The 23,244-nt window shown below is 42.5% G+C and overlaps 1 long non-coding RNA gene across 2 annotated transcripts in view; it reads left to right on the top strand.

The window, feature by feature from the left end:
* Nucleotides 1-23,244, top strand: part of LOC122563546 (uncharacterized) — an 88,887-nt gene that overhangs the window by 50,877 nt on the left and 14,766 nt on the right. For both annotated transcript variants that reach the window (XR_006315644.2, XR_015752130.1), the window contains exons 2-4: nucleotides 3,594-3,738; nucleotides 4,273-4,345; nucleotides 16,052-16,198. This is a non-coding gene — a long non-coding RNA (uncharacterized LOC122563546). The remainder of the gene's footprint in view (nucleotides 1-3,593; nucleotides 3,739-4,272; nucleotides 4,346-16,051; nucleotides 16,199-23,244) is intronic.

Below are 23,244 nucleotides of genomic sequence, written 5' to 3' on the forward strand. Positions count from 1 at the left end.
TAGAAATAGGAAGGCAGCTTATTACCTGAATGGCTATAAATTGAGTGAGGGAAATGTGCAAAAAGACTTATCCATCATTCACTGAAAGTAAGCGTGCAGATACAGCCAGCATCAAAGAAGGCAAATGGCACGTTGGCTTTCATCATGAAAGGATTTGAGTACAGGGGCAGGGGTGTCTTGCTGCAATTATAAGGGGTCATGGTGAGGCCACACCTGGGGTATTGTGTGCAGTTTCGGTCTCCTGATCTGAGGAAGGATGTTCTATACAGGGAGAGGAAGGTTTACCAAATTGATTCCTGGGATGGCAGGACTGACCTATGAGAAAATGTTGCACTGGTTAGCATTCAATTTGCTGGAGTTTGAAGAATGAGGGGGAATCTCAAAATCCTAATAAGGCCAGACAGGGTAGGTGCAGGCAGGATGATCCCAATGGTGGGTGAGTTCAGAACCTGGGCTCACAGTCTGGGGATATGGGGTAAATCAGTTAGGACTGAGGTGAGGAGGAATGAGAGTGGTGAACCGGTGGATATGCTACCACAGAGAGCAGTCCTAGATCGAAATACCATATAATTTCAAAAAGGAGTTGGATGTAACCTTTAGGGCTAAAGGAATTAAAGGATATGGGGGAATAGCTGTTGAGTTGGATGGTCAGCATAACCATAATGAAGAACTGAACGGCATAATCCTGCACCTATGTTCTATATTTAAACACCCAGCAACAGGTAATTTCATAAGTTTTAACTTCTTCAAATGTTTTTAACAAAGAGAATAAGAAATACAACTTCCCATCAAATCAGTGATTTCTAATTGATTTACACCTGAAAGGATTTGAACAGCATAGCATGTGGAGGAACAGGAGACTTCTGACAGTGACATCTCGATTTCCCCATTAAATGCATACCAGGAGCTATTGCCAGTTCCCAGAATCATATAGCCAAACGCTGGCAGTTCCACAGTCACCACAGTTGGAAAATCCTAGCCATTTAATCCTCATGTGCTGAACTTTATTTGAAAGAGTACATTTCTGAATTTGGGTGCATTTATGACAGTGCATTCCTCAATGTTATAGGAGAGTTTCCTCTAGGCCCAATACATCAACCAATAAAGCCCCTATCTCTCATTCTCCCAATCACATTCTCCCCCACGCCCCTCCCTAACTATCTGCATCCTTGACCATCTGATGTTCCAACACCACCATCCAAACGTCACTTGTTATCCACATTTCTGTCCTCACCTACCTCTGTTTGTCGGCCCCAGCCCCATCAAACAGGCTTTTCATCCAAAAGAGAGGATGAAGTCGGTAAAATGTGTAAATAATGCATCCTGGTCAGATTCTTCTTCCAGGTCTAAAAATGGAGCTCCAGCTTACCCAGTACATTCATTTACCAATTTTGTTGCTTTTACTCACATTCAAGCCTCTTTCCCAAACCTCCAAATAAAGGAACCTTGCAATTAAATTCTGCAGGAATTGAATTGAATTGAATTTATTGTCACATGTACCAAGGCACAGTGAAAAGCTTTGTCTTGTGAACAGTATAGGCCGATCACAGAGCTAAGTAGCATAATAGACAATAGACAATAGATGCAGGAGTAGGCCATTCAGCCCTTCGAGCCTGCACCGCCATTCAATATGATCATGGCTGATCATTCCTAATCAGTATCCTCTTCCTGCCTTATCTCCATAACCCTTGATTCCACTGTCTTTGAGAGCTCTATCCAACTCTTTCTTAAATGAATCCAGAGACTGGGCCTCCACTGCCCCCTGGGGCAGAGCATTCCACACAGCCACCACTCTCTGGGTGAAGAAGTTTCTCCTCATCTCTGTCCTAAATGGTCTACCCCATATTTTTAAGCTGTGTCCTCTGGTTCAGCACTCACCCATCAGCGGAAACATGTTTCCTGCTGCCAGAGTGTCCAATCCTTTCATAATCTTATATGTCTCAATCAGATCCCCTCTCAATCTTCGAAACTCAAGGGTATACAAGCCCAGTCGCTTCAGTCTTTCAGTGTAAGGTAATCCCGCCATTCCAGGAATTGACCTCGTGAACCTACGCTGCACTCCCTCAATAGCCAGAATGTCTTTCCTCAAATTTGGAGACCAGAAGTGCACACAGTACTCCAGGTGTGGTCTCACCAGGGCCCTGTACCGCTGCAGAAGCATCTCTTTGCTTCTATACTCAATTCCTCTTGTTATGAAGGCCAGCATGCTATTAACCTTCTTCACTACCTGCTGTACCTGCATGCTTGCCTTCATTGACTGGTGTACAAGACCACCCAGATCTCTCTGTACTGCCCCTTTACCTAAATTGATTCCACTGAGGTAGTAATCTGCCTTCCTGTTCTTGCCACCAAAGTGGATAACCATACATTTATCCACATTAAACTGCACCTGCAATGCATCTGCCCACTCACCTTACTTGTCCAGGTCACCCTGTAATCTCCTAACATCCTCATCACATTTCACCCTGCCACCCAGCTTTGTATCATCAGAAAATTTGCTAATGTTACTATTAATACCATCTTCTATATCATTAATATATATTGTAAAAAGTCGAGGTCCCAGCACTGATCCCTGCAGTACCCCACTGGTCACTGCCTGCCATTCTGAAATGGAGCCATTTATCACTACCCTTTGTTTCCTATCAGCCAACCAATAAATAAATAAATAATAGGTAAACAGCAGCAAAAACAAAAACACAGGTACAGGTGAATGTAAAGAGTTTGTGAGTCCATTCAGTATTCTAACAACAGTAGGGTAGAAACTGTTACGAAACCGGCTGGAAACCGAATGTTTGGGAAATCTATTCTCCACGTGTTTCCACTTCACAATAGCCGAGGTAAATTGCTACAGAAAAGAGAGGAAGATATACAGTTAGTTCCAAATGATAGAGTCATGGAGCTGCACAGCACGGAAACAGACCCTTCGATGCAACTCATCCATGCTGACCAGATATCCCAACCTAATCTAGTCCCATTTGCCAGCACTTAGCCTATTTCCCTCAAAACCTTTTCTCTTCATATACCCTTTGCATGCCTTTTAAATGCTGTAATTGTACCAGCCTCTAGCACTTCATTTGGCAGCTCATTCCATACACACACCACCCTCTGTGTGAAAGTTACCCTTACGTCTTTTTAAAGATCTGTCCCTTCTAGCCTTAAACCTGCTGCCATCTCGATTTGTACAGCTCTACCCTGGGGAAAAGACCTTGACTATTTACCCTATCCTTGGCCCTCATGATTATATAAACTTCTATAAGATCTCCCCTGAGCCTGTGGCACATTGACTATACTTGAGGGTGACATTGGGTGTAGACAACAGTCAGTTCCCTTCACTTGGTGTTAATGGCCTCCCATGCGATCAGTGCACAATTCTCCAAAAACAAAAGCCAAAAGGTAAGCTTACATCAATTTGAGTCTCCGTGTTTTAGACTGCTTGCGCATCTCTTGTGTATTGATTGATTCGCTATTTTAATGTCATAGTTCCAGCAGTGGCTTACAGGAACAGAAAATAAGCCATCGATTGTGAACTATGGTTGCAGTTCTAACTGTGCACTAAAACCCCTGCCTATAAATAACCTGTTCTGCATTTACAGGAGCTGTAAATTACAACATGCCATTTAAGCATTTTGAAGGAACTGAATGAGCACTCTGTAAAAGCTCCAGGCACTTGGAATTTCTTTGTCCTGACGGTAAAATTGGTCCATTTATACTGCAGAAAAATTTCAATGGATTTTCCTGGTAAGTGATTCTTCACAGGTTTAATCGCATCCTTGTACTCTTGGCTACATCTGGCACTACTGGTTTGATAGTAATAAATGCCAAGATGAAATAGTCTTGAGGAGCAAAATGACCTACTCCTGTTCCTATATAAAACCCAAAAATTGCAATTTGTAGTTTTCCAGTGGACAGGTAAAACAAAGTGGTGATAAACTCTAAGACAACAGTACGCAATTGAATATCTTATTTTAAAGCTGTGGTTGATTTTGTGACATGTGAGACTAATGTTCCACATACATTAAAACATCATAATGATTATTTATACATCTAAAATGACACTTTTGTTTTTGCATTTACCATATTTAGTTCAGAAATCCACAGGGATGTACACCTGTAGAATTATTAGAATCCATCACTGATGACAAACATCTTTTGCTTTTGTGGAAGGTTATTGTGAGTCATTGTGCCTATATGATACATGTGGGTTAAATATGGATCCCACTCACATTCGTAAAAAAAAATTCAATACACTATTACTAAACAAACTTCTTGCAGGGTCTGGCAGGATGGATGTAGATCAGCTGTTTCCATGACTGATGAGCCCAACACTGGAGAACATAATCTCAAGGTAAGGGGTAGATCATTAAAGATTGAGACAAGGAGGAATTTCTTCCCTCAGACAGTGATGAACCTTTGCAATTCTGTACCCCAGAGAGCTGTCGAAGTTCAACCCTGGGAATGTAGAAGACAGGAATTGTTAATTTCTGAAAGATCATAACATCATGGGAAGTGGAGATTGTGCTGCTAAGGATAAAAATCGCACAACACCAGGTTATAGTCCAAAAGGTTTATTTGGAAGCACTAGCTTTCGGAGCGCCACTCCTTCATCAGATGGTTGTCCTGATGAAGGAGCAGTGCTCTGAAAGCTAGTGCTTCCAGCCCAACACCAGCACCTCCAAATCATGATTACAATCAGTGCTAATAAGGAACACTGAGCTAAGAAATCAGCTATGATTTAATTTTTTTTATTCATTCAAAGCATGTCAGCTTTGCTTGCTGGATCAGCACTAAGGCTTGATGGGCTGAATGACAGGCTCCTGTTTCTATGTTGTTAATTTGTGTTAATCTTCAGTCTTTGATTTGCACTGCAATGGATATAACTGTGCCTCATGCTACACCACTTTGTGAAGTGAGGGCTTGATTCGAAGAAAACAAAACGTTACTTTGTTGTTCCCTTCTGCTGTCTTTCTGTGAAAGAGGTGCCCTCCTGCTCCTTGGGTTTAGCATCTGTCCATGACCTGTGAGTGTGCGTGCTGCCATTCCTGTGCATGCGGCAACCAATCCATCATCAGCTACTGGAAAGCACAATCCTGGAGGCTTTGTGCAACTTTTGCTCACATTAAGGAGGGATGTACGTGCATTGAAAGCAGTTCAGAGACAGTTCACAAGGCTAAATCCAGCGATGTGGGACTTTATGTGGAAAGCTTAAGTTTAGTAGAATGAGAGGTGACCTTGTTGAAACATATGCAATTCTCCAGGAGCTGGACAGGCTGCAGGTTTGAGAGTGGAACGTTTCCTCTTGAGAGTGACGGAGCACAGTTGTGAAGAAAGGGATTCACCATTTAAGACAGAGATTGGGCAAAGTCTCTTCTCTGAGGGTTGTCAGGGTTTGGAATTCTCTCTCTCACTGAGCAGTGGCGGCTGTGCCATTGAAGAAATTCAAGGCTGTGTTCCACAGATTTTTGATTGACACAAGGCTGTGGGCAGTCAGGCAGCAGAGTGGAGTTGAGTTCACAATCAGATCAGCTGCAGTCGTATTGAATGGCAGAACAGGTTAGAGGGGCTGAATGCCCATACCATCTCCTATGTCTAATGATTCACATGTGCCTCCGTTCTCATGCCACAGGTGACTCTGATCCTTTTGCACAGACTTTGTACAATTAGAATTATTTGGATGGCAATCACAACCACAATTGTCTGGCCACATTCACACCTAGCTCAGGAATGTTGAGGTCTATGCTGTCACAGAAGTAGCCTAATATTCAGCCACCCAGCACAGACAAAGGATTGTACGTGTAGTCTTGTCCATTGTTTCAAACCATACCCACCTACCCATCAGTCAAAACAAGGCAACCAGCGCAGCTTTGTGTCAAAATGTTACCTTACTATTTGTTTGTTTTACTGTGGAAATGAAATGGTCAAAACTCAACATCTACTTTCACGTTGCTGCAAATTAAGATGGCAGAAGGCTCTGGAATCTGCTTTGCATGCACTTTTGGAAATCAGAAGCATTACACATCTGGACATGATCAAAAATTGGCTGCAATACCAAATATATCTGTCTCAGTTACAGGAGGAATCTGGGGTCAGCTGGTGAATGGGAACACTTACAACAGAGTAGTAAGTGTTTCAGCAATAACTACCAAAAAAAGGCACTGGTCCTTTCGACTGAACAATAATCCAAAGATGTAAAGTCCCACCATTTGTGGGAGTGCATCCCAGAGAAGATCACCATCGGTGCTATTCTCAAATGGTGAATGTGGCTGAAAGCGTGGGCTCTCTTTCACTCCAGAGAGCAACATTTAAAACTATGTTTTCCCTTGAAGTTGCAGATGAACAAAGCTTACATTTGCAATTTGTATTGTGGGGATGAACAAATATGCAAAGGCAGACACAGGAAGAACAGGACTTTACTGCACATCTTGTGTACATATTGTAGTCTGTCATTTGAACTGCAGATGGTAATTCTGCCTTCAGACTTGCCTTCTTGTAGACCTCATTTCACTTATCACTCGCTGTTAAGATATGACTTGTCATCTGAAGGCATGTTTCCTAGCAACATAGGACAAGTAACCTCAAAGTGTCAAACTGCTTTGGGACATAATTGTCAGTCTGAGAATAAACCCTACATAACGTGGTGTTCTATTAAGCAACCAGGTTGGATTGAGAACAGCCGCCTGTTTGATGAAGTAATGTCAAAATTAGTGGGGGAGAAAGATGGTTCTTCCTCATCACAACAAAGGATAATGTCTTTAATGCACTTTGATGTGGTTCGTGGTCCTTTGTAGGGGGAAGAGGTTGCAGGGATAGAGGGACCTGGGTACATGTGCATAAAACATTGAAGGTGGTAGGCCAGGTTGAGAGAGTGGTTGCTAAGGGATACAGCATCCTGGGCTTTATCAGTAGGGGCATGATTACAAAAGTAAGGAATTCACTTAAACTTTATCAATAAGGGTGTGCTTACAAAAGCAAGGAATTCAATTAAAACAATGTAGAACTCTGATTCGGCTTCAGCTGGTGTAGTTCGGGGCACTACGCTTTATGAATAATGTGAAGGCATTAGAGAGGGTGCAGAAAAGTATAATGAGAATAATTCAGGGATGCAGAGTTCATTTCCAACTTCAAAGTTGGGATTGTTGTCCTTGGAGAAGAGAGGCATAAGAGGAGAGATGATTGAACTGTTCAAAATCACTGTGCCTGAAGAGAGTGGGTAAGCAGAAGGAACAGGAACCAGACGCGATGTGAGAAAATGTCTACATGCAGGGAGCTGTGAGAATCTGGACGGCACTGTATCGGAGCCTGGGTCAATTCAGGTTTTCAGAGGGGAGTTTGTTTATTAACCAAAAGCAAACAAAAAATTCCTGGATTTAACATTAAATGTTCAATCCGTACACTTGTGATGGAAAAGGCTAGGATTTTAATAAGAGTGGCACAGTGGCTTGCACTGCTGCCTCACAGTGCCAGAGACCTGGGTTCAATTCCCGCCTCAGGCAACTGTGTGTGTGGAGTTTGCACATTCTCCCCGTGTCTGTGTGGGTTTCCTCCAGGTGCTCTGATATCCTCCCACAATCCAAAAATGTGCAGATTAGGTGAATTGGCCATGCTAAATTGTCTGCAGTGTTAGGTGAATGGGTAAACATAGGGGGGTGGGTTTCTCTGCAGAGGGTCGGTGTGGACTTGTTGGGCCGAAGGGCCTGTTTCCACACTAAGTAATCTAATGAGGCTTTTTAAATGTAGTGTTGTTCCTGGTTGCTGTTCAGGCCTTTCAGAATGCAGGACCCAACTGCTGGACTGTATGAGAAATGCTTGACATGAGAAGCTGGGATGTATGACAAGCCATAATTATCTGAAGACATCTAGAACAATGTTTATCCAAGATCAAGTCAGGAGGTGGTATCTGGAGCTGGCAGTTACAAAAGAGGTCAGATGGACTTCTGAAACTTGTGAACAACATTCTTCACGGTGTCCCAGTTCACACAGTTACTGGAAATAATTTGCTTCATACACAAACACTTTTGTTTTCATTTAATCCATTGGTTGCATTATTCTTTTCTTCGTGTGTCAACAGTTTTCAGGCCACACTAATTAAGATTTAGTTGCGTGCAAAATTGTAACCATAGGAACGCAAACAGCTGAAGCCAACTCTTTAATCCTGTCCTGCCACATAATTAGATCATGGCTGTTGGTGTACCTTCCATGCTCTCTTGTTGGAAATGGGCATTGCCTGGAATTTGTGGGACAGATGTTGTACCTTATGAACCGAAGCCGGAATGCTATCCGAGCCATGGTGTATTTGAACACAGACTGCTTCATTATCGGACCATCCTGTACCATGTGTTGGTAAATATCACAAAGTACCAGGTTCTCCGGTAAATACCTTATTCCATGTGTGTGATGCATGGCCCCTGATGACTTTACCTATGAAAAACTAAGAATGTCAGTTTTAAAACTTTCAACTTTTTACTGTTGGTATAATTGGGTAATTTTATTTTCTTGGCTCAGAGATATATTTGATGTACTTGCATGTCAAATCCCTACAGTGCAAAAGCAGGTCATTCAGCCCATCGAGTCCATACTGACCCTCTGAAGAACATCCCACCCAGACCAATCCCTGTACCCTGCACTTCTCATGGCTAATCCACCCAGCCTACACATTCTGGGACACAATGTGCAATTTAGCATGGTCAATCCACCTAACCTGCACATCTTTGGATTGTGGGAGGATTTCCTGGAGGAAACCCACACAGACACAGGGAGAATGAGCAAACTCCACACAGACAGTCACCCGAGGCTGGAATTGAAAGCAGGTCCCTGGTCCTGTGGGGTAGCAGTGCTAACCGCTGAGCCATTACGATTTGCAGATACAAAGTGCCTTCCCTATCTTTAGGACATTCCAAAACCTTTTATAGCCAATTAAATGCTTTCTTTCAGTTTAGAAACTTTGAAACTCCTAGGAACATAAGAGTCAGCAGTAGGATATTCAGCCCATCAAGCCTATACCACCATTCTATATGATCATGATTTTTCTGCTCCAGGCAACATGCCAGCTCCTCATAGCCCTCAACTCCTTAATATTGGAAAATCTATCAACCTCTTCTTTAAATACTTTCAGTGATATAGCCTCCACACGTCTCTAGGGTAGAGAATTCCAGGCATTCACTGCCCTCTGGAAGAAAATATCCCTTCATTTCCTGGAGTTAAATGAGTGTCCCCTTATTCTACAATTACTCCACTCCCCCCCCCACCCCTCCACCCGCCAACCGTGGTTTGAAATGCCCCACGATTGGAAACATCTTCTAAACATTGATTCTCTCAAGCTCCCTTAGAATCTTATATGTTTCCATAAGATTACCCCTCCTTTTTCTAATCTTGACTGAATTAACACTGAGAGAAACTAAGAACTGAAGATGCTGGAGATCAGAGTTGAAAAGTGTGGTGCTGGAAAAGCACAGCAGATCAGGCAGCATCTGAGGAGCAGGAGAGTGGACATTTTGGGCATAAGCCCTTCATCAGGAGTGGGGGGGGGGGGGGGTGGTGCAGGGGGCTTAGAGGTAAATAAGGGGGTGGGCGTAGGGGGTGAGGTAGCTGGGATGAACTGAACCAATTTAGCCATTCTTGATAAGTCAACCACTTCATCCCAATAATAGACAAGTGAATCTCTTCTGCACAGCCTTCAGTGCCAGTATATCCTTTATGTACTAGGACCAAAACTACCCATGGAACTTCTGGTGAGGCCTTACCAATAGTCTTACACAGTTGTAACTAGACTGCCTGATTTTTAAATCCCTGTCCTCTCAGCAATAAAAGCCAAAATTTCAGCTGACTTTTTCATTTACTCACAGCACTCTTAACATGTTGTGTTTCATGCAAAAGAAAACTCAGATCCCTCTGTGATACAATGTTTGGAGTTTCTCTCCATCTAAAACCAGTCTGCCTTCTGATTCTTTCTACCAAAATGCATAATCCCACACTTTCGAACACTAAACTCCATCCAACAAGTCATTGCCCACTTGCACAACCCTTTTACATTTCCTTGCAGATTCATGACATACCCTCCCACCTATTTTTGGTATCAGCAGCAAATTTGGATGCAACAGGCTCTGTCCCATCCTCCAAGACATTATGTGGACAATTTAGCATGGTCAATTCACCTGACCTGCACATCTTCGGATTGTGGGAGGAAACCGGAGCACCCGGAGGAAACCCACGCTGACATGGAGAGAATGTGCAAACTCCACACAGACAGTTGCCCGAGGCTAGAATCGAACCTGGGACCCTGGTGCTGTGAGGCAGCAGTGCTAACCGCTGAGCCACCATGTGGGTCTAGAGCTGCATGATGGCAGGTTCCTTTTCCTAAATGTGCATTGGTGAATATCATGGGTTTTTTTTAAAATGGCAATCAATGGTAGTTGGCAAGATTCCAGATCTTGTTTGGCTGAATTTTAATGCCACCAGTCGCCATGTTGAAATTTGAACCTGTGCCCGAACAGCATTATTCTGGGTCACTGGATTACAAGCACAGTGAAATCACCACTATGTCACTTCCTCACTGTCTTCTGCATCCTGACTGACAAACAGCACTTCCAACAGTACAGCACTCCAAGGTTAGGCTAGATTCTGTGCTTCAGTTTCTGGAGTGGGATTGCAGAAGCTGTAACCACGTGACCCAGAGGTAAAGCATTGTCCATTGAGCTGCTGCTGATACCAGGGAGTGTGGCATTGCCAGGATACTAACCAGAAGCTCTAAGCTGTAAAATGATAAATTAACTGATCTTGTGCCTGCTGCTATATGGGTTCTAGTAATTAGTAGAATATAAGAAATGGCCACATTTTCTATTTATCTCATATTTATGTCACTCTGCCTAGGGATGAACTATATCGTCAGCTGTTCTCATGTCTCCAGTTTTACTGCCTTGCTTGGTTGGTAATTTGAAACTTTGCTCACCCTTTGAATCAAGAATAATTTCCATATGGTCTGCTTTAAATTAATGTTTCACTAAATTTTAGTCTAAGCTATCTAAGTAACTGTAAAGTGATTTACTGACAGCACTTTATTTATGACATTTATTACTTCATATTCCGGTGGTTGGGGCCTTCCTCAACTCCCTTTCTAAACTGAGGAAATTTAGTTTTATTTTATCAATCATTGCAAATTTGATCATTTTGATGGTAGAACATAGAATATAGAACATCACAGCGCAGTACAGGCCCTTTGGTCTTCGGTGTTGCGTTGCCCTGTGGAACCAATCTGAAGGCCATCTAACCAACACTATTCCACTCTCATCCATATGCCTATCCAATGACCATTTAAATGCCTGTAAAGTTGATGAGTCTACTACTGTCGCAGGCAGCCTTTCCTTGTAAAACCTTCCCTCCGTACCAGGCAACATCCTAGTAAATCTGCCCTGAACCCTTTCCAAGGCTTCCACATCCTTCCTGTAATTCGGCGACCAGAACCTCTGTTGCCTGAGGCAGGAATTGCGCCAGACACCTGGTTCAATTCCCTCCTCAGGCAACAGCCTGTGTGGAGTTTGCACACTCTCCCAGTGTCTGCGTGGGTTTCCTCCGGGTTCTCCGGTTTCTTCAAAAATGTGCAGGTTAGATGAATTGGCCATGCTAAATTGCCTGTAGTGTTAGTTGAAGGGGTAAATGTAGGGCAATGGATCTGGGTGGGTTGCTCTTCGGAGGGTCGGTGTGGACTTGTTGGGCTCAAGGGCCTGTTTCCACACTGTCAGTAAGTAATCTAATCTAATCTAAAAAAATTGTACGCAATACTCCAAATGCAGCCACACCAGAGTTTTGTACAGCTGCAACATGACCTCATGGTTCTGAAACTCGATCCCTCTACTAATGAAAGCTAACACACCGTCCGTATGCCTTCTTAATAGCCCTATCAACCTGGGTGGCAACTTTGAGGGATCTATGTACATGGACACCGAGATCTCTGTGCTTATCTACACTACCAAGAATCTTATCATTCGCCCAGTACTCTGCATTCCTGTTACTGATCTTCTGTTAATATAGAGAATAATTGTTCACAGAACTGTTGACCTGAGGTTGGGATAATTAAAGACAAGCCCGATATTCATAAATGTTCATTCTCATAAGTATTCCAGAACAATTCAAGAGCAGGAATCTTGAGTAATATTTCTACCAAGTCTAGTTGTGGTATTTGTTCATTTCCCATAAAATAAACTTTATACATAACAATGATTAAAGTGTGTCACACCATAATCCTACTGTGATTGTACATACAGTGCAATGCAGATAAATTTGGTTTTGTGCAGTATATCAAATTCTTATGATGTCTCACTCCTTACAAACCATTCACAGAGCCTGAAGGGCTTTTGGACAGATTTCAGCCCCTCAGTGAACTATGGTGGGAGCTCTCCAGTCTGGAACCTTTTCCTGAGTTTGTTGCTTTGGAATGTGTCAATCTGTCAGGGGCAGCTCTTGCACTGGATTTGGGCAGACCAAAGAGAGTCTTCAAGTTCAGAATTTCCCCAGGTCTGTCTCAGTGTGTACCGCCTGGAACAGTCTACATGTACAATCAGGTATACGCATAGAAATGTACACATTAGCAAAGGAGCTGGCCACTCAGCCCCAGTAAGCTCCATTCACAACCTCATCTTCACATTTCCATTGTCATGGAGAATTACCAGGAGACGCAGAGAGTTCTTCAAGAAGATGAATCTTTTATTTGCAAACAAAAGCTGTGACAACCAGCAAGCAAATTCATGATTTCCCCCAAACTGTGGGGTCCGTTATTTTTTATACCTTTCAGTTATCATGCTTTCTTCAAGTTTATCAGTGTGTTCAATTGTGTTAGTCAGGGCTATCTTTCTGCAGTTATGCAACAAACCAATGATGTTAGTTCACGTTATCTCTCTACTTCTGCCACTATGGTTTTTCCTACTTCAAACTTAATCTTACTTTACTATATCATGATTAGATATTTACTATTACATCTGCCACAATGGTCTTCAGCCCTAGGTTGACCCTATTACATCATGCTAACATTTACTTATATGTCATGTGTTTTGATTAACCAGATTATGCTGCGTTGGTACCTAACCTAATTATACTACCTAATTAACATAATTAGAACCACTGTTCTATACCGGTTTGATGTAGTATTCCACAGATCCTTGTAACATTCCACCAGTCCTCATGTTTAACCCTTCACATGCCTTTTATTTTCCACACATCAACAGTCAATAGCCTTTCTCCCTTTTGCTTCCCAATAATCTAATTACCTCTGCTTTACCAACTTCAAATACTTTGCTTCAAAGCCTTTGGAGAAAGAAAGTTAGAAAGATTTATCAGCCTCTGAGAGGGAAAATGTTTCACTTCATCTCTGTCATAAATGGGTGACCCCCTTTATTTTTAAGCAGTGACCCTGCAATATGGGGTTGCTCATATATGAACCTTAACATTCAGCCATTCTCAAGAAGCAGATGGCTGTTGATTACTTTATTATGATCTTGGTCCATAACTCAATTGATGTTCAGAGTACAGACCAATCCTGCACCTTATTGGCACAATTCCCAGCACAAGGTTGATTAACAAATTCTAGACATCAATATGTCCCATCGATCATATCTAAGGGAAGGCAGCCATAGTTTTTCTCGTCCATAGGACTGCTCTCTCATTGGAGATGACTGATGGTGGTTTAACCTGAGGGTCACCACACCTCAGGTAAAGGTTGAGTAGGAGAGGGTGTCATAGTAATCTTAGCTGGTACAGGAACTGAACCCACAAATTGGTATCTGTCTGCATCACAAACCAGCTGTCCAGCCACCTGAACTAAATCAATCCCCTTTTAAGCAGACCTCTTTGTACATAGTTAAAAATCACACTAGACCAGGTTTTGTCCATCAGGTTACTTCCAAATAAACCTGTTGAACTATAACCTGGTGTTGTGTGATTTTTTAACTTTGCCACCTGAGTCCAACACTGGTACCTCTTTGTACATACCATTGAATTGAAGGAAGGAAAGCGAACAGCAAGTGATCATGACTGTGATGTAAGGCTGTGATGTAAGGGTTTAACATTACTAATCCCCTGATTCTGGACAGGAGATGAATTCAGCAATTTTCAGAGTGATCCCTGAACGTCTGGAATATCTGAGTTTATGCTGATTTAAGCAGTAAAATGGAATGGGGTTCCTGTGATCATCAAAGTGGTTATCATTAATCAGTGAAGTATGATCTAATAAAACTGATTAATTTATTTAAACAAAATCATAACTTCCTGGCATTGGTATTGACGTAGATTGATTGGGTCATTGCAAAAGCTTTTAGTATATTAGTGTTTCCTTTTAGTCTAATTAAATGATGGTAAAAATGTGTCAGGGTTATAAGCAAAGATAGGAAAGTCTTTATGACCTGATAGAAGATTGCTTTAATGGAACCAGTGGATCTGCCTGATATTGTCTAAAAGCTGGCCCTAATCAATTTCAACTAGGAGAAAGTGAGGTCTGCAGATGCTGGAGATCAGAGCTGAAAAATGTGTTGCTGGAAAAGCGCAGCAGGTCAGGCAGTATCCAAGGAGCAGGGCTTATGTCCGAAACGTCGATTCTCCTGCTCCTTGGATGCTGCCTGGCCTGCTGCGCTTTTCCAGCAACATATTTTTCAGCCCTAATCAGTTTCAGTCGGGTTTGTTTTTTTAGCAAGTTCTTGGTACAAGAGTGCATTTGACGAATACAACTTTCTATTAAAACATTGTTATTTCGTGAGGTGATTGTTGAGTAAGTGAGGTTTAGAGTGAGTTGTGCAGATTGCACTTGGATTGGGACTCCGCTGAGGATATCATTGTAAAAAAACTGACACATAGTAATTCTGTATAACAATGCGTTTCGGTTTAAAAAAGGAAAGACTTACATTTATGTAGCAATTTTCACAATCAGCAGACACCTCAAAATGCTTTACAAACAGTACTGCTGATGTGTAGTCACTGTGCAATGCATGGAAGACAACAGCCAACATTGCAAATAAAAAGTCCCTCAGACAACAGCATGATAATGACAACATAATGTTGTACCATTGTTCTGCTATTCTCACATTTTGATCACTTAAGCTGAACTATCAGCAGCTTTTACAGTTGCTTTTACAGGTTTACAGTTGATCACATTTTGATCACTTAAGCTGAACTATCAGCAGCTTTTCTCCACCAGCACCCTACACCTGCACCCCTCCCCTAAACTATAATATAAATGCTGCCCCCTCTACACTTCACTTCAGATCTGCTGAAGAGTCATCCAGACTTGAAACGTTAGATTGCTCTCTCTCTCTGTGGATGCTGTCTGACCTGCTGTGATCTCCAGCATTTCTTGTTTTCAGTACAGCTTCCAGCATCTGCAGAAATTTGCTCCACCATTTTCAATATTGTTTTATTGCCATGTTCAGCTATGAACTTAGTCTTTACAAGATAGTCTTGTTTTTAAAAAGTGGCTCCTAGGCACGCCTGTGAGATTTGGTTACCATGGAAGAGACACTCCAACAGAAAACTACTGAAATGACAATTTTCACACTTTGATGCAGTAACCCAGAATATGATAATTGTTTTTTTGAGACACAGGGGAGAGACAATGTAAATCCTTCTGGAATAAGGTAAAACTGCTACTGCTGTGAGAATGCAGAAGGATTTTTTTTTGTTGTTAACAATAAAGCAGTCCTGGAGTTGAATTTGTTTTTCTGACAGTCACCACAACTCAGTGTCTTCTGTTCTTCACCCTTCCACCAATGGGAACAGTTTGTTTCCATCTGCTCTGTTTAGACCCCTCATGATTTTGAAAACTTTCATTAAATCCCCTCCAACCAAGCAGCAACAGCTATTGAGCAATGCCCCATAATTAGCTACGATACCGCAGGGATTGATTGGATTGGCCAAGCATTTGTTTGTGATTGGCAAGAGTAATATGCCAAAATCAGTATCATGTGACTGCACTGTCCAATCAGAGCAGAGTGATTGATATGCATGAAATCCTCAATGAAGTTGAGTTTTGAGGAAGAGGTACCAGATCTGAAACGTTCGCTCTGATTTCTCTCCACAGATGCATCCAGACCTGCTAAGCTTTTCCAGCAATTTCTGTTTTTGATCGTCAATGAAGAATCTTGCAAAATGAGTACAATGGACCATAGAGTCATAGAGATGAAGAGCACAGAAACAGAATTTGGTCCAACTCATACATGCCAACCAGGTATGCTAACCTAATCTTGTCCCATTTGCCAGCACTTAGTCCATATTCGTCTAAACCCTTCCTATTCATATAGGCATTCAGATGCCTTTTAAATGTTGTAATTGTACCAGCCTCCACCACTTCTTCTGGCAGCTCATTCCATGAATGCTCCTTAGGTCTCTTTTATACCTTTCCCCTCTCATCCTAAACATATTCCCTCTAGTTCTGGACTTCCCCCACCTCAAGGAAAAGACGTTGTCTGTTTAGCCTATTCCTGCCCCTCATGATTTTATAGATCTCTACAAGATCACCCCTCAAACTAATCAACCAATCACCAGTCACTTTTCATTTGCCAGTGGGAGGCTGGAATAGATAATGGTGTCTGTTTGAAGGTTAATTTGAGCTATAAATAGGGGAAAAAAAGATATTTTATTAGTCTTTCACCTGTCCTTTGGGAGTCAGATTGGTTGATTCCAGGAACAGGTGAAAGTGAGTACTTCAGATGCTGAAGATTAGAGTCAAGCTGGGAAAGCACAGCAGGTCAGACAGCATCTGAGGAGCAGGAAAATCAACGTTTCAGGCAAAAGCCTGAACATTCTTGATGAAGGACTTTTGCTTCCTGCACCTCAGATGCTGCCTGACCTGCTGTGCTTTTCCAACACCACTCTAATCTTGATTCCAGGAACAGTCAACAAGTTACCGAGTGTCGAGGCTATTGGGCAGAAGGCTGTCTCAAAGCTCTGGCACTGCATCGAAGTGTTTAAGAAATATGAAAGAACCTTCCAACACTAATTCTTCGTGTCCCCTCACCCATGACATCTTGTGCCCCTCCACCCTGCCTTATAACACTTTATAATCTCCATGCCAAACAATTACTCTCTTTCCATCCCACAGCACCTTACACCTTCCATGCCAACTTATATCCCTTTGTCTACTCCATAACTCTTCACACCCTCCATGCCAACCTATGCCATTCCACCCGTCCAATAACCAGCACTGGAATTCATAGTCCCATGTCAGAGAACCTACAACCACATGCAGCTGAAAATCAATCTGTGAACTGCCAGGCAACTGACTGTGATAATAGATGGTTGTAGAATCAGTCATACAGCAATAGTCCAGTAATGGTAAGCCTCAGGCTTATGTCAACAGAGTGAAATAGCAAGCAGTAACTTTTCATTTAACACTATACTTTTTTAAGTTTAGAGGGGAGGTCAGCTCCTTTTGATAATGGTTTTTGAGGCTTTTGACAGTTGCTTTTGGCAGGTCTGTTCATAGTTCCAATGAGCTTGATAGTTGCACACATTCATTTCAACTTGTAAAGGTCGAAATGGTACCCTCCGTCTCCCAGCAATGTCAGAGGACCATAGCCAAAGGAGTACCTTACTCCTCCAAAATGATAAGCTGGCTTTCCAAATGGATCCTCAATGTTCAGACTTACTCTGACTGGTGTCGTCTGCGCATCTTGTGGCTCACACTGCTGAGTCACCAAACTCAGACTCGAGTGGAGAGAAGTGCTGATTTACATGGGCAACTACAAAATGCATTTCCATGAAATGTGACCCACCTCATTCCAGCCAGTCTGAACATGATACATACCATGTTCAGAGGCAGGATTTGTGGTTTTCAGCTTCCTCTGTAATTTTTGAGAAAATCCTTTTGTTTTAAGACAATGTGTGGCTATATTCAGGAATAATCGTACAGCATGTGATTTTTGGCAAAACTAGAAATCAATGTTTACTTGGGTTGATAAAATTTAGGCAATAGGACAAGGACAGCACTGGAATTGCAAAAGATCAGAGTAACTTTAGTTAAAACAAATAGTTGTGACACGAGGTATGGATTTTAAAATCCTATCAATTGCAACAGAAAGAATGGGGAGGTAATGGTGCCCTGGTAATGACCCAATAATTCAGAATTCCAGGTTAGTGGTCCAGGGATAGGGTTCAAATCCCACTCATGGTGGATGCTGAAATTTGAATTCAGGCAGGAAAGGGCTGAGGAAGATCAGCAATCCTCAGATTTAAGGCCTTGGAGAAGAACAAGTTTGACGAGAGATACTGAGATGGGTCCTGATTCCAGGACGAGAGTATAGGATGGGACTTGCTGACTGAATAATGACCAGTTAAAAAATCACACAACACCAGGTTATAGTCCAACAGGTTTATTTGGAAGCACTAGCTTTCAGAATGCAGCTCCTTCATCACCTCATGTAGGATCAACGCTCCAAAAGCTAGACCTTCCAAATAAACCTGTTGGACTGTAACCTGGTGTTGTGTGATTTTTAAACGGCGGCACGGTGGCCCAGTGGTTAGCACTGCTGCCTCACAGCGCCTGTAGACCCGGGTTCAATTCCCGACTCAGGCGACTGACTGTGTGGAGTTTGCACGTTCTCCCCGTGTCTGCGTGGGTTTCCTCCGGGTGCTCCGGTTTCCTCCCACAGTCCAAAGATGTGCGGGTCAGGTGAATTGGCCATGCTAAATTGCCCGTAGTGTTAGGTTTAAGGGGTAAATGTAGGGGTATGGGTGGGTTGCGCTTCGGCGGGTCGGTGTGGACTTGTTGGGCCGAAGGGCCTGTTTCCATACTGTAAGTAATCTAATCTAATCTAATCTAAGTAATCTAATCTAAAAATTCACCCCTGTCCAAGGCCGGCACCTCCACATAATGTCCATTTAAATAACTTTCTGCCTGTCTGTTAACCAGATGGAGCAACACAAATGAAATTGTTATCTAATCATTGAAACTGATCTCTTAACGGAATCCATAAATTATTCCCCTATTCCTTGGGGAATCCCCTAGTTCTTCAGGATGAAAACACTGACCTCCAGGGATAAAAATTCCTGACATCCCAAAAACAAATCTTTCGACTACACCATTCACATCATTATCCAGAAATGTCCACATTTGCCAACATACTTTACTTGCATTTTGGCTTTGATGTCCTTCAATTCAGGTGTTGGAACGTAAGGTAGAGATTCAATTAATGCTAAGGGGCCAATAAAGATAGAGATAAGGAGGAATCTTTTTTCCGAGAGTAGTTAATCTGAGGAATTTGTCACTGCAGACAGCCGCTGAGGCTGACTCATTAAGCTGGTTCAAGGTAGAGACAGACAGATTTTTAATCAGTAAGGGAATCAAAGGTTATGGGGAAAAGAGTGGAAACTGCAATTGAGGATCATAGGTCAACCGCGATCTCATTGTGTGTCAGGGCAAACCCAATGGGCCGAATGGCCAACTTCTGCTCTTATGGTCTTGTAACAAGCTGCACTTTGCATAGTCCTAAATACTTAATTAGTCATTGGTCCAATCATTGTTGAAGCAGTTAGTCATCTTTAGCTGATGTTTAATGTCGACACATCTGAGGGATCCTTCATCTGTAAAACTATTTGTGGCTTCCAATCCAGTGAAGATTTTTTTTAAAAAGTACATATATAATCAGCGAATGTAAAGTCTCCTTAATCCACCCATTGGTGATGTAGAGACATGAACACTGAACTGATGTCTTTGAACAGACATTCCAATTAACTTTCCAACTCTTCAATTTTCTTCTCAAAGAGAAATATTCCTTCGGAAAAGTTTCAAACAAGTTCGCCGTCCCTTGTTCTTTGAAAATTGCTCAACTAAACACACCCCCACACCTCCAAACCCATCCACATTGATTTTAGAGTTTGGATCCTTTCAAACTGCAAATAACATTTTGTTAAGGTCTGCATGGGAAGTGAGTATCAAAGTTAAGAGTTCCAGCTGTTATCTTTTTCTTCAATTTACTTAAAATTTTTAAATTTATAATCAGTACTGAGGCATAACAAAGAATGTTTGATTCATGGAGGTAATACAAAAATATGAAAAACCTTTCTGTCCAATCTAGCTTTAAATAAACAGGGTTTTGTGTGATTCCTTTCAAAATTAGATTTTTGGTGCATTCACGCTCATAAAAGTGAGGGATGACAGGGCAGTGAATGCAATAATATTCTCCTTTTCAAATAATATCATGAAGCATCTTCAGGTGAGAAACAGCTAATTCACTCAATGCTTGCTTTGACAAATCCATAAATATATTTCTGAAAGACTTGTACGGATTGGTTTCTCCAAAACACAGTGAAACAATAACAAAATACCGTGAAGACTGGAGATCTGAAACAGAGAAACAGAAAGTGCTGGAGCAGACAGGTCTGGCAGCATCTAGGGAGAGAGAAACGGAGTTAACATTTTGAGTCCAGTATGACTATTCATCAGATGTTCAGCTTTCCAATCTGGCCAACTTTCTTAAGCACTTTCTTTTTGTCACCTAGAATAAAATATTCCAGGCAGTGTAATATAGAGCCTCCCACCATGAGTGCCTGGATTTCAGCAGGACAATCCATCAGCCTGACTTTGCTCTTTTGCACATTTGATTAGATTAGATTCCCTACAGTGTGGAAACAGTCCCTTCGGCCCAACAAGTCCACACCAACCCTCCGAAGAGTAACCCACCCAGACCCATTTCCCTCCTACTAATGCACCTAACACTATGGGCAATTTAGCATGGCCAATTCACCTGACCTACACACCTTTGGATTGTGGGAGGAAACCGGAGCACCCGGAGGAAACTCATGCCGACATGGGGAGAATATGCAAACTCCACACAGACAGTCATCCAAGGCTGGAATCGAACCTGGGTCCCTGACACTGAGGCAACAGTGCTAACCACTGAGCCACTGTGCTGCCCACCAGCAGTTTCTCTGAGCAGGAAATCTTAACATCCACCAGGTAGTCCACCATAAAGCTATCGCACTGGCAATGTGGAAATTTGCCCAGGTATATCCTGTGCACAAAAAGGCAGGGTCAATTCATTCTGGCCAGTTATCAACCCGTCATTTTACTCTCAATCATCAGTAAAGTGATGGATGGGGTCATTGATCGTGCAAAGATGCAACATTTACTCAGCTCCTTACCTGATTTCAGCCTTGTTTGAAATTTGAGCAATTGACTGAACTCAAGATGTGGGGTGAGAGTGACTGCCCTTGGCATCAAGGCAGCATTTGACTGGGTAAGGGATCAAGGTGCTCTGACCAAACTGGAGTCAATGGGAATCAGAGAGGACAATCTCCGCTGACTGGAGGTACACGTAGAACAACAGTTGGAGATCAATCCCCTCAGCCCTTCATGTTTGTGCTGATAAAGGGCAAGAAACGTTAATGCCACACAACCGAAGGTAATGACAGTCTTCAACAAGAGACAATCTGACCATCTCCCCATGTCATTCAATGGCGTTACTGTCACTGAATCCCCCACTATCAGCAACCTGGATGGTTATCATCGACTCGGAACGAAACTGGACTAACCATATAAATGTTGTTGCTATGAAAGCAGGCCAGAGGCTAGAAATACTGTGAGTAACCCTGCACGTGATTCTCCAAAGCCTATCCACCGCCTCCAAGGCACAAGTCAGGATCGTGATGAAATACAGCCCACTTGCTTGGATGGGTCCAGCTCCAACAACACTCAAGAGGTTCAACAACATTCAGAACACTTCATACACCACCTTTCACATACTCCCCCACCACCTTCTACAAGGTGTAGTGCAGTAACCCACCGAATACCCTTCAACAGGACCTTTCAAGAGACCTGTGGCCTATATCCTCTGGAAGGACAAGGTAAGCAAGTGCACAAAAGCACCACCATCCTGACTCAGAACAATATCACTGTGCCTTCAGTGTTGCTGTTGCCAAACCCTGGACCTCCCTCCTTAACAGTACTATGGGTGGATTGCAGTGGTTGGAGAAGACGGTTCACCACCACCTCCTCAAGGGTAAGCAGGGGTGAGCAACAAATGCTGCACTGGGTAGTAATAACCTAAGAAAGAAAAAAACAATAATCTGCTTGCCAATTGGATGCCACTACCCTCCCAGATTAAGCCTAAAGTAGGTTGTGAGTTCTGTACTGTTCACTTGGTGAAGTTAAACAGCCACTGTTTACATTTGACAATGTGATGAGTAAATGTATTTTTCTACAAGCTGCTGTGGGAAATTGAGGACAGGCCAGTCGATTGAAGGTGCTGACCTGTCACCTTCATTCTTCAGTTTCTTGGTACTGCACATACGCAGTAATTAGTCCCAATTAGCGCAGAAATTGGAATGCAGTTTGTGTAGTTGTTTGTTCATCCGTAGCTGAAGAAAGATTCCTTGTGTATTGTGACAGATCCAGGTCAGACTCATCCTGTATCCGACCTCCATTTAACCACTGTAATCTGCCTGAATGAGCTCAAAGTAAGTACTAACGTGGAGCAGACAGTTCGAAAACGAGATCATTTCCTGTGGGTTTCAAACCAGTGTAAGCCTAGTGAGGAGACCTAACCTCCCTCAAAGACTGAGAGATTAAATGGGCAAGGGGCAGATAGCAGCAAGGCTGTGAGGAAGATCAAACTGAGAAACATGAAGAATTCAGGGACATGGAATCATAGAGTCATACAGTGCTGAAACAGACCCTTCAGTCCAACTGAACACCAACCATGTTCCTAAACTAAATTACACTCTGTAGTTCCACCTGCCTGTACTTGGCACAAATCCCTCCAAACCTTTCCTATTATGAACTTATCCAAGTGTCTTTTAAATGTTAGAGCTGAAAATGTGTTGCTGGAAAAGCGCAGCAGGTCAGGCAGCATCCAGGGAACAGGAGAATCGATGTTTTGGGCATAAGCCCTTCTTCAGGCTCTGATCTCCAGCATCTGCAGACCTCACTTTCTCCTCTTTTAAATGTTATAAATGTACCCGAATCCACCACTTTCTCTGGCAATTCACTCCACACACTAACCGCTTTCTGTATAAAAAAAATTACCCCAAATGTCCTTTTCAAATCGTTCCCCCTCACCTTAAAAATATGCCACTAGTTTTGAACTCCCCAATCCTAGGAAAAGACCATTGTCATTCACCTTGCATATGCTCCTCAATGTTTTATAAACCTCAATAAGGTCACCCCTTGGTCTGCTATGCCCCAGTGACAAAAGTCCCAGTCTTTCCAGTTTGATACCTGTCTGAAAATTAATGGAAGAGGTGACTGGGGCAACCTTTAATATTGGGGCAACCTTT

This window comes from Chiloscyllium plagiosum, unplaced genomic scaffold (assembly GCF_037043375.1).
Source record: "Chiloscyllium plagiosum isolate Xiang-an unplaced genomic scaffold, Cpla_swu_hap1 HiC_scaffold_30, whole genome shotgun sequence".
NCBI lineage: Eukaryota > Metazoa > Chordata > Chondrichthyes > Orectolobiformes > Hemiscylliidae > Chiloscyllium > Chiloscyllium plagiosum.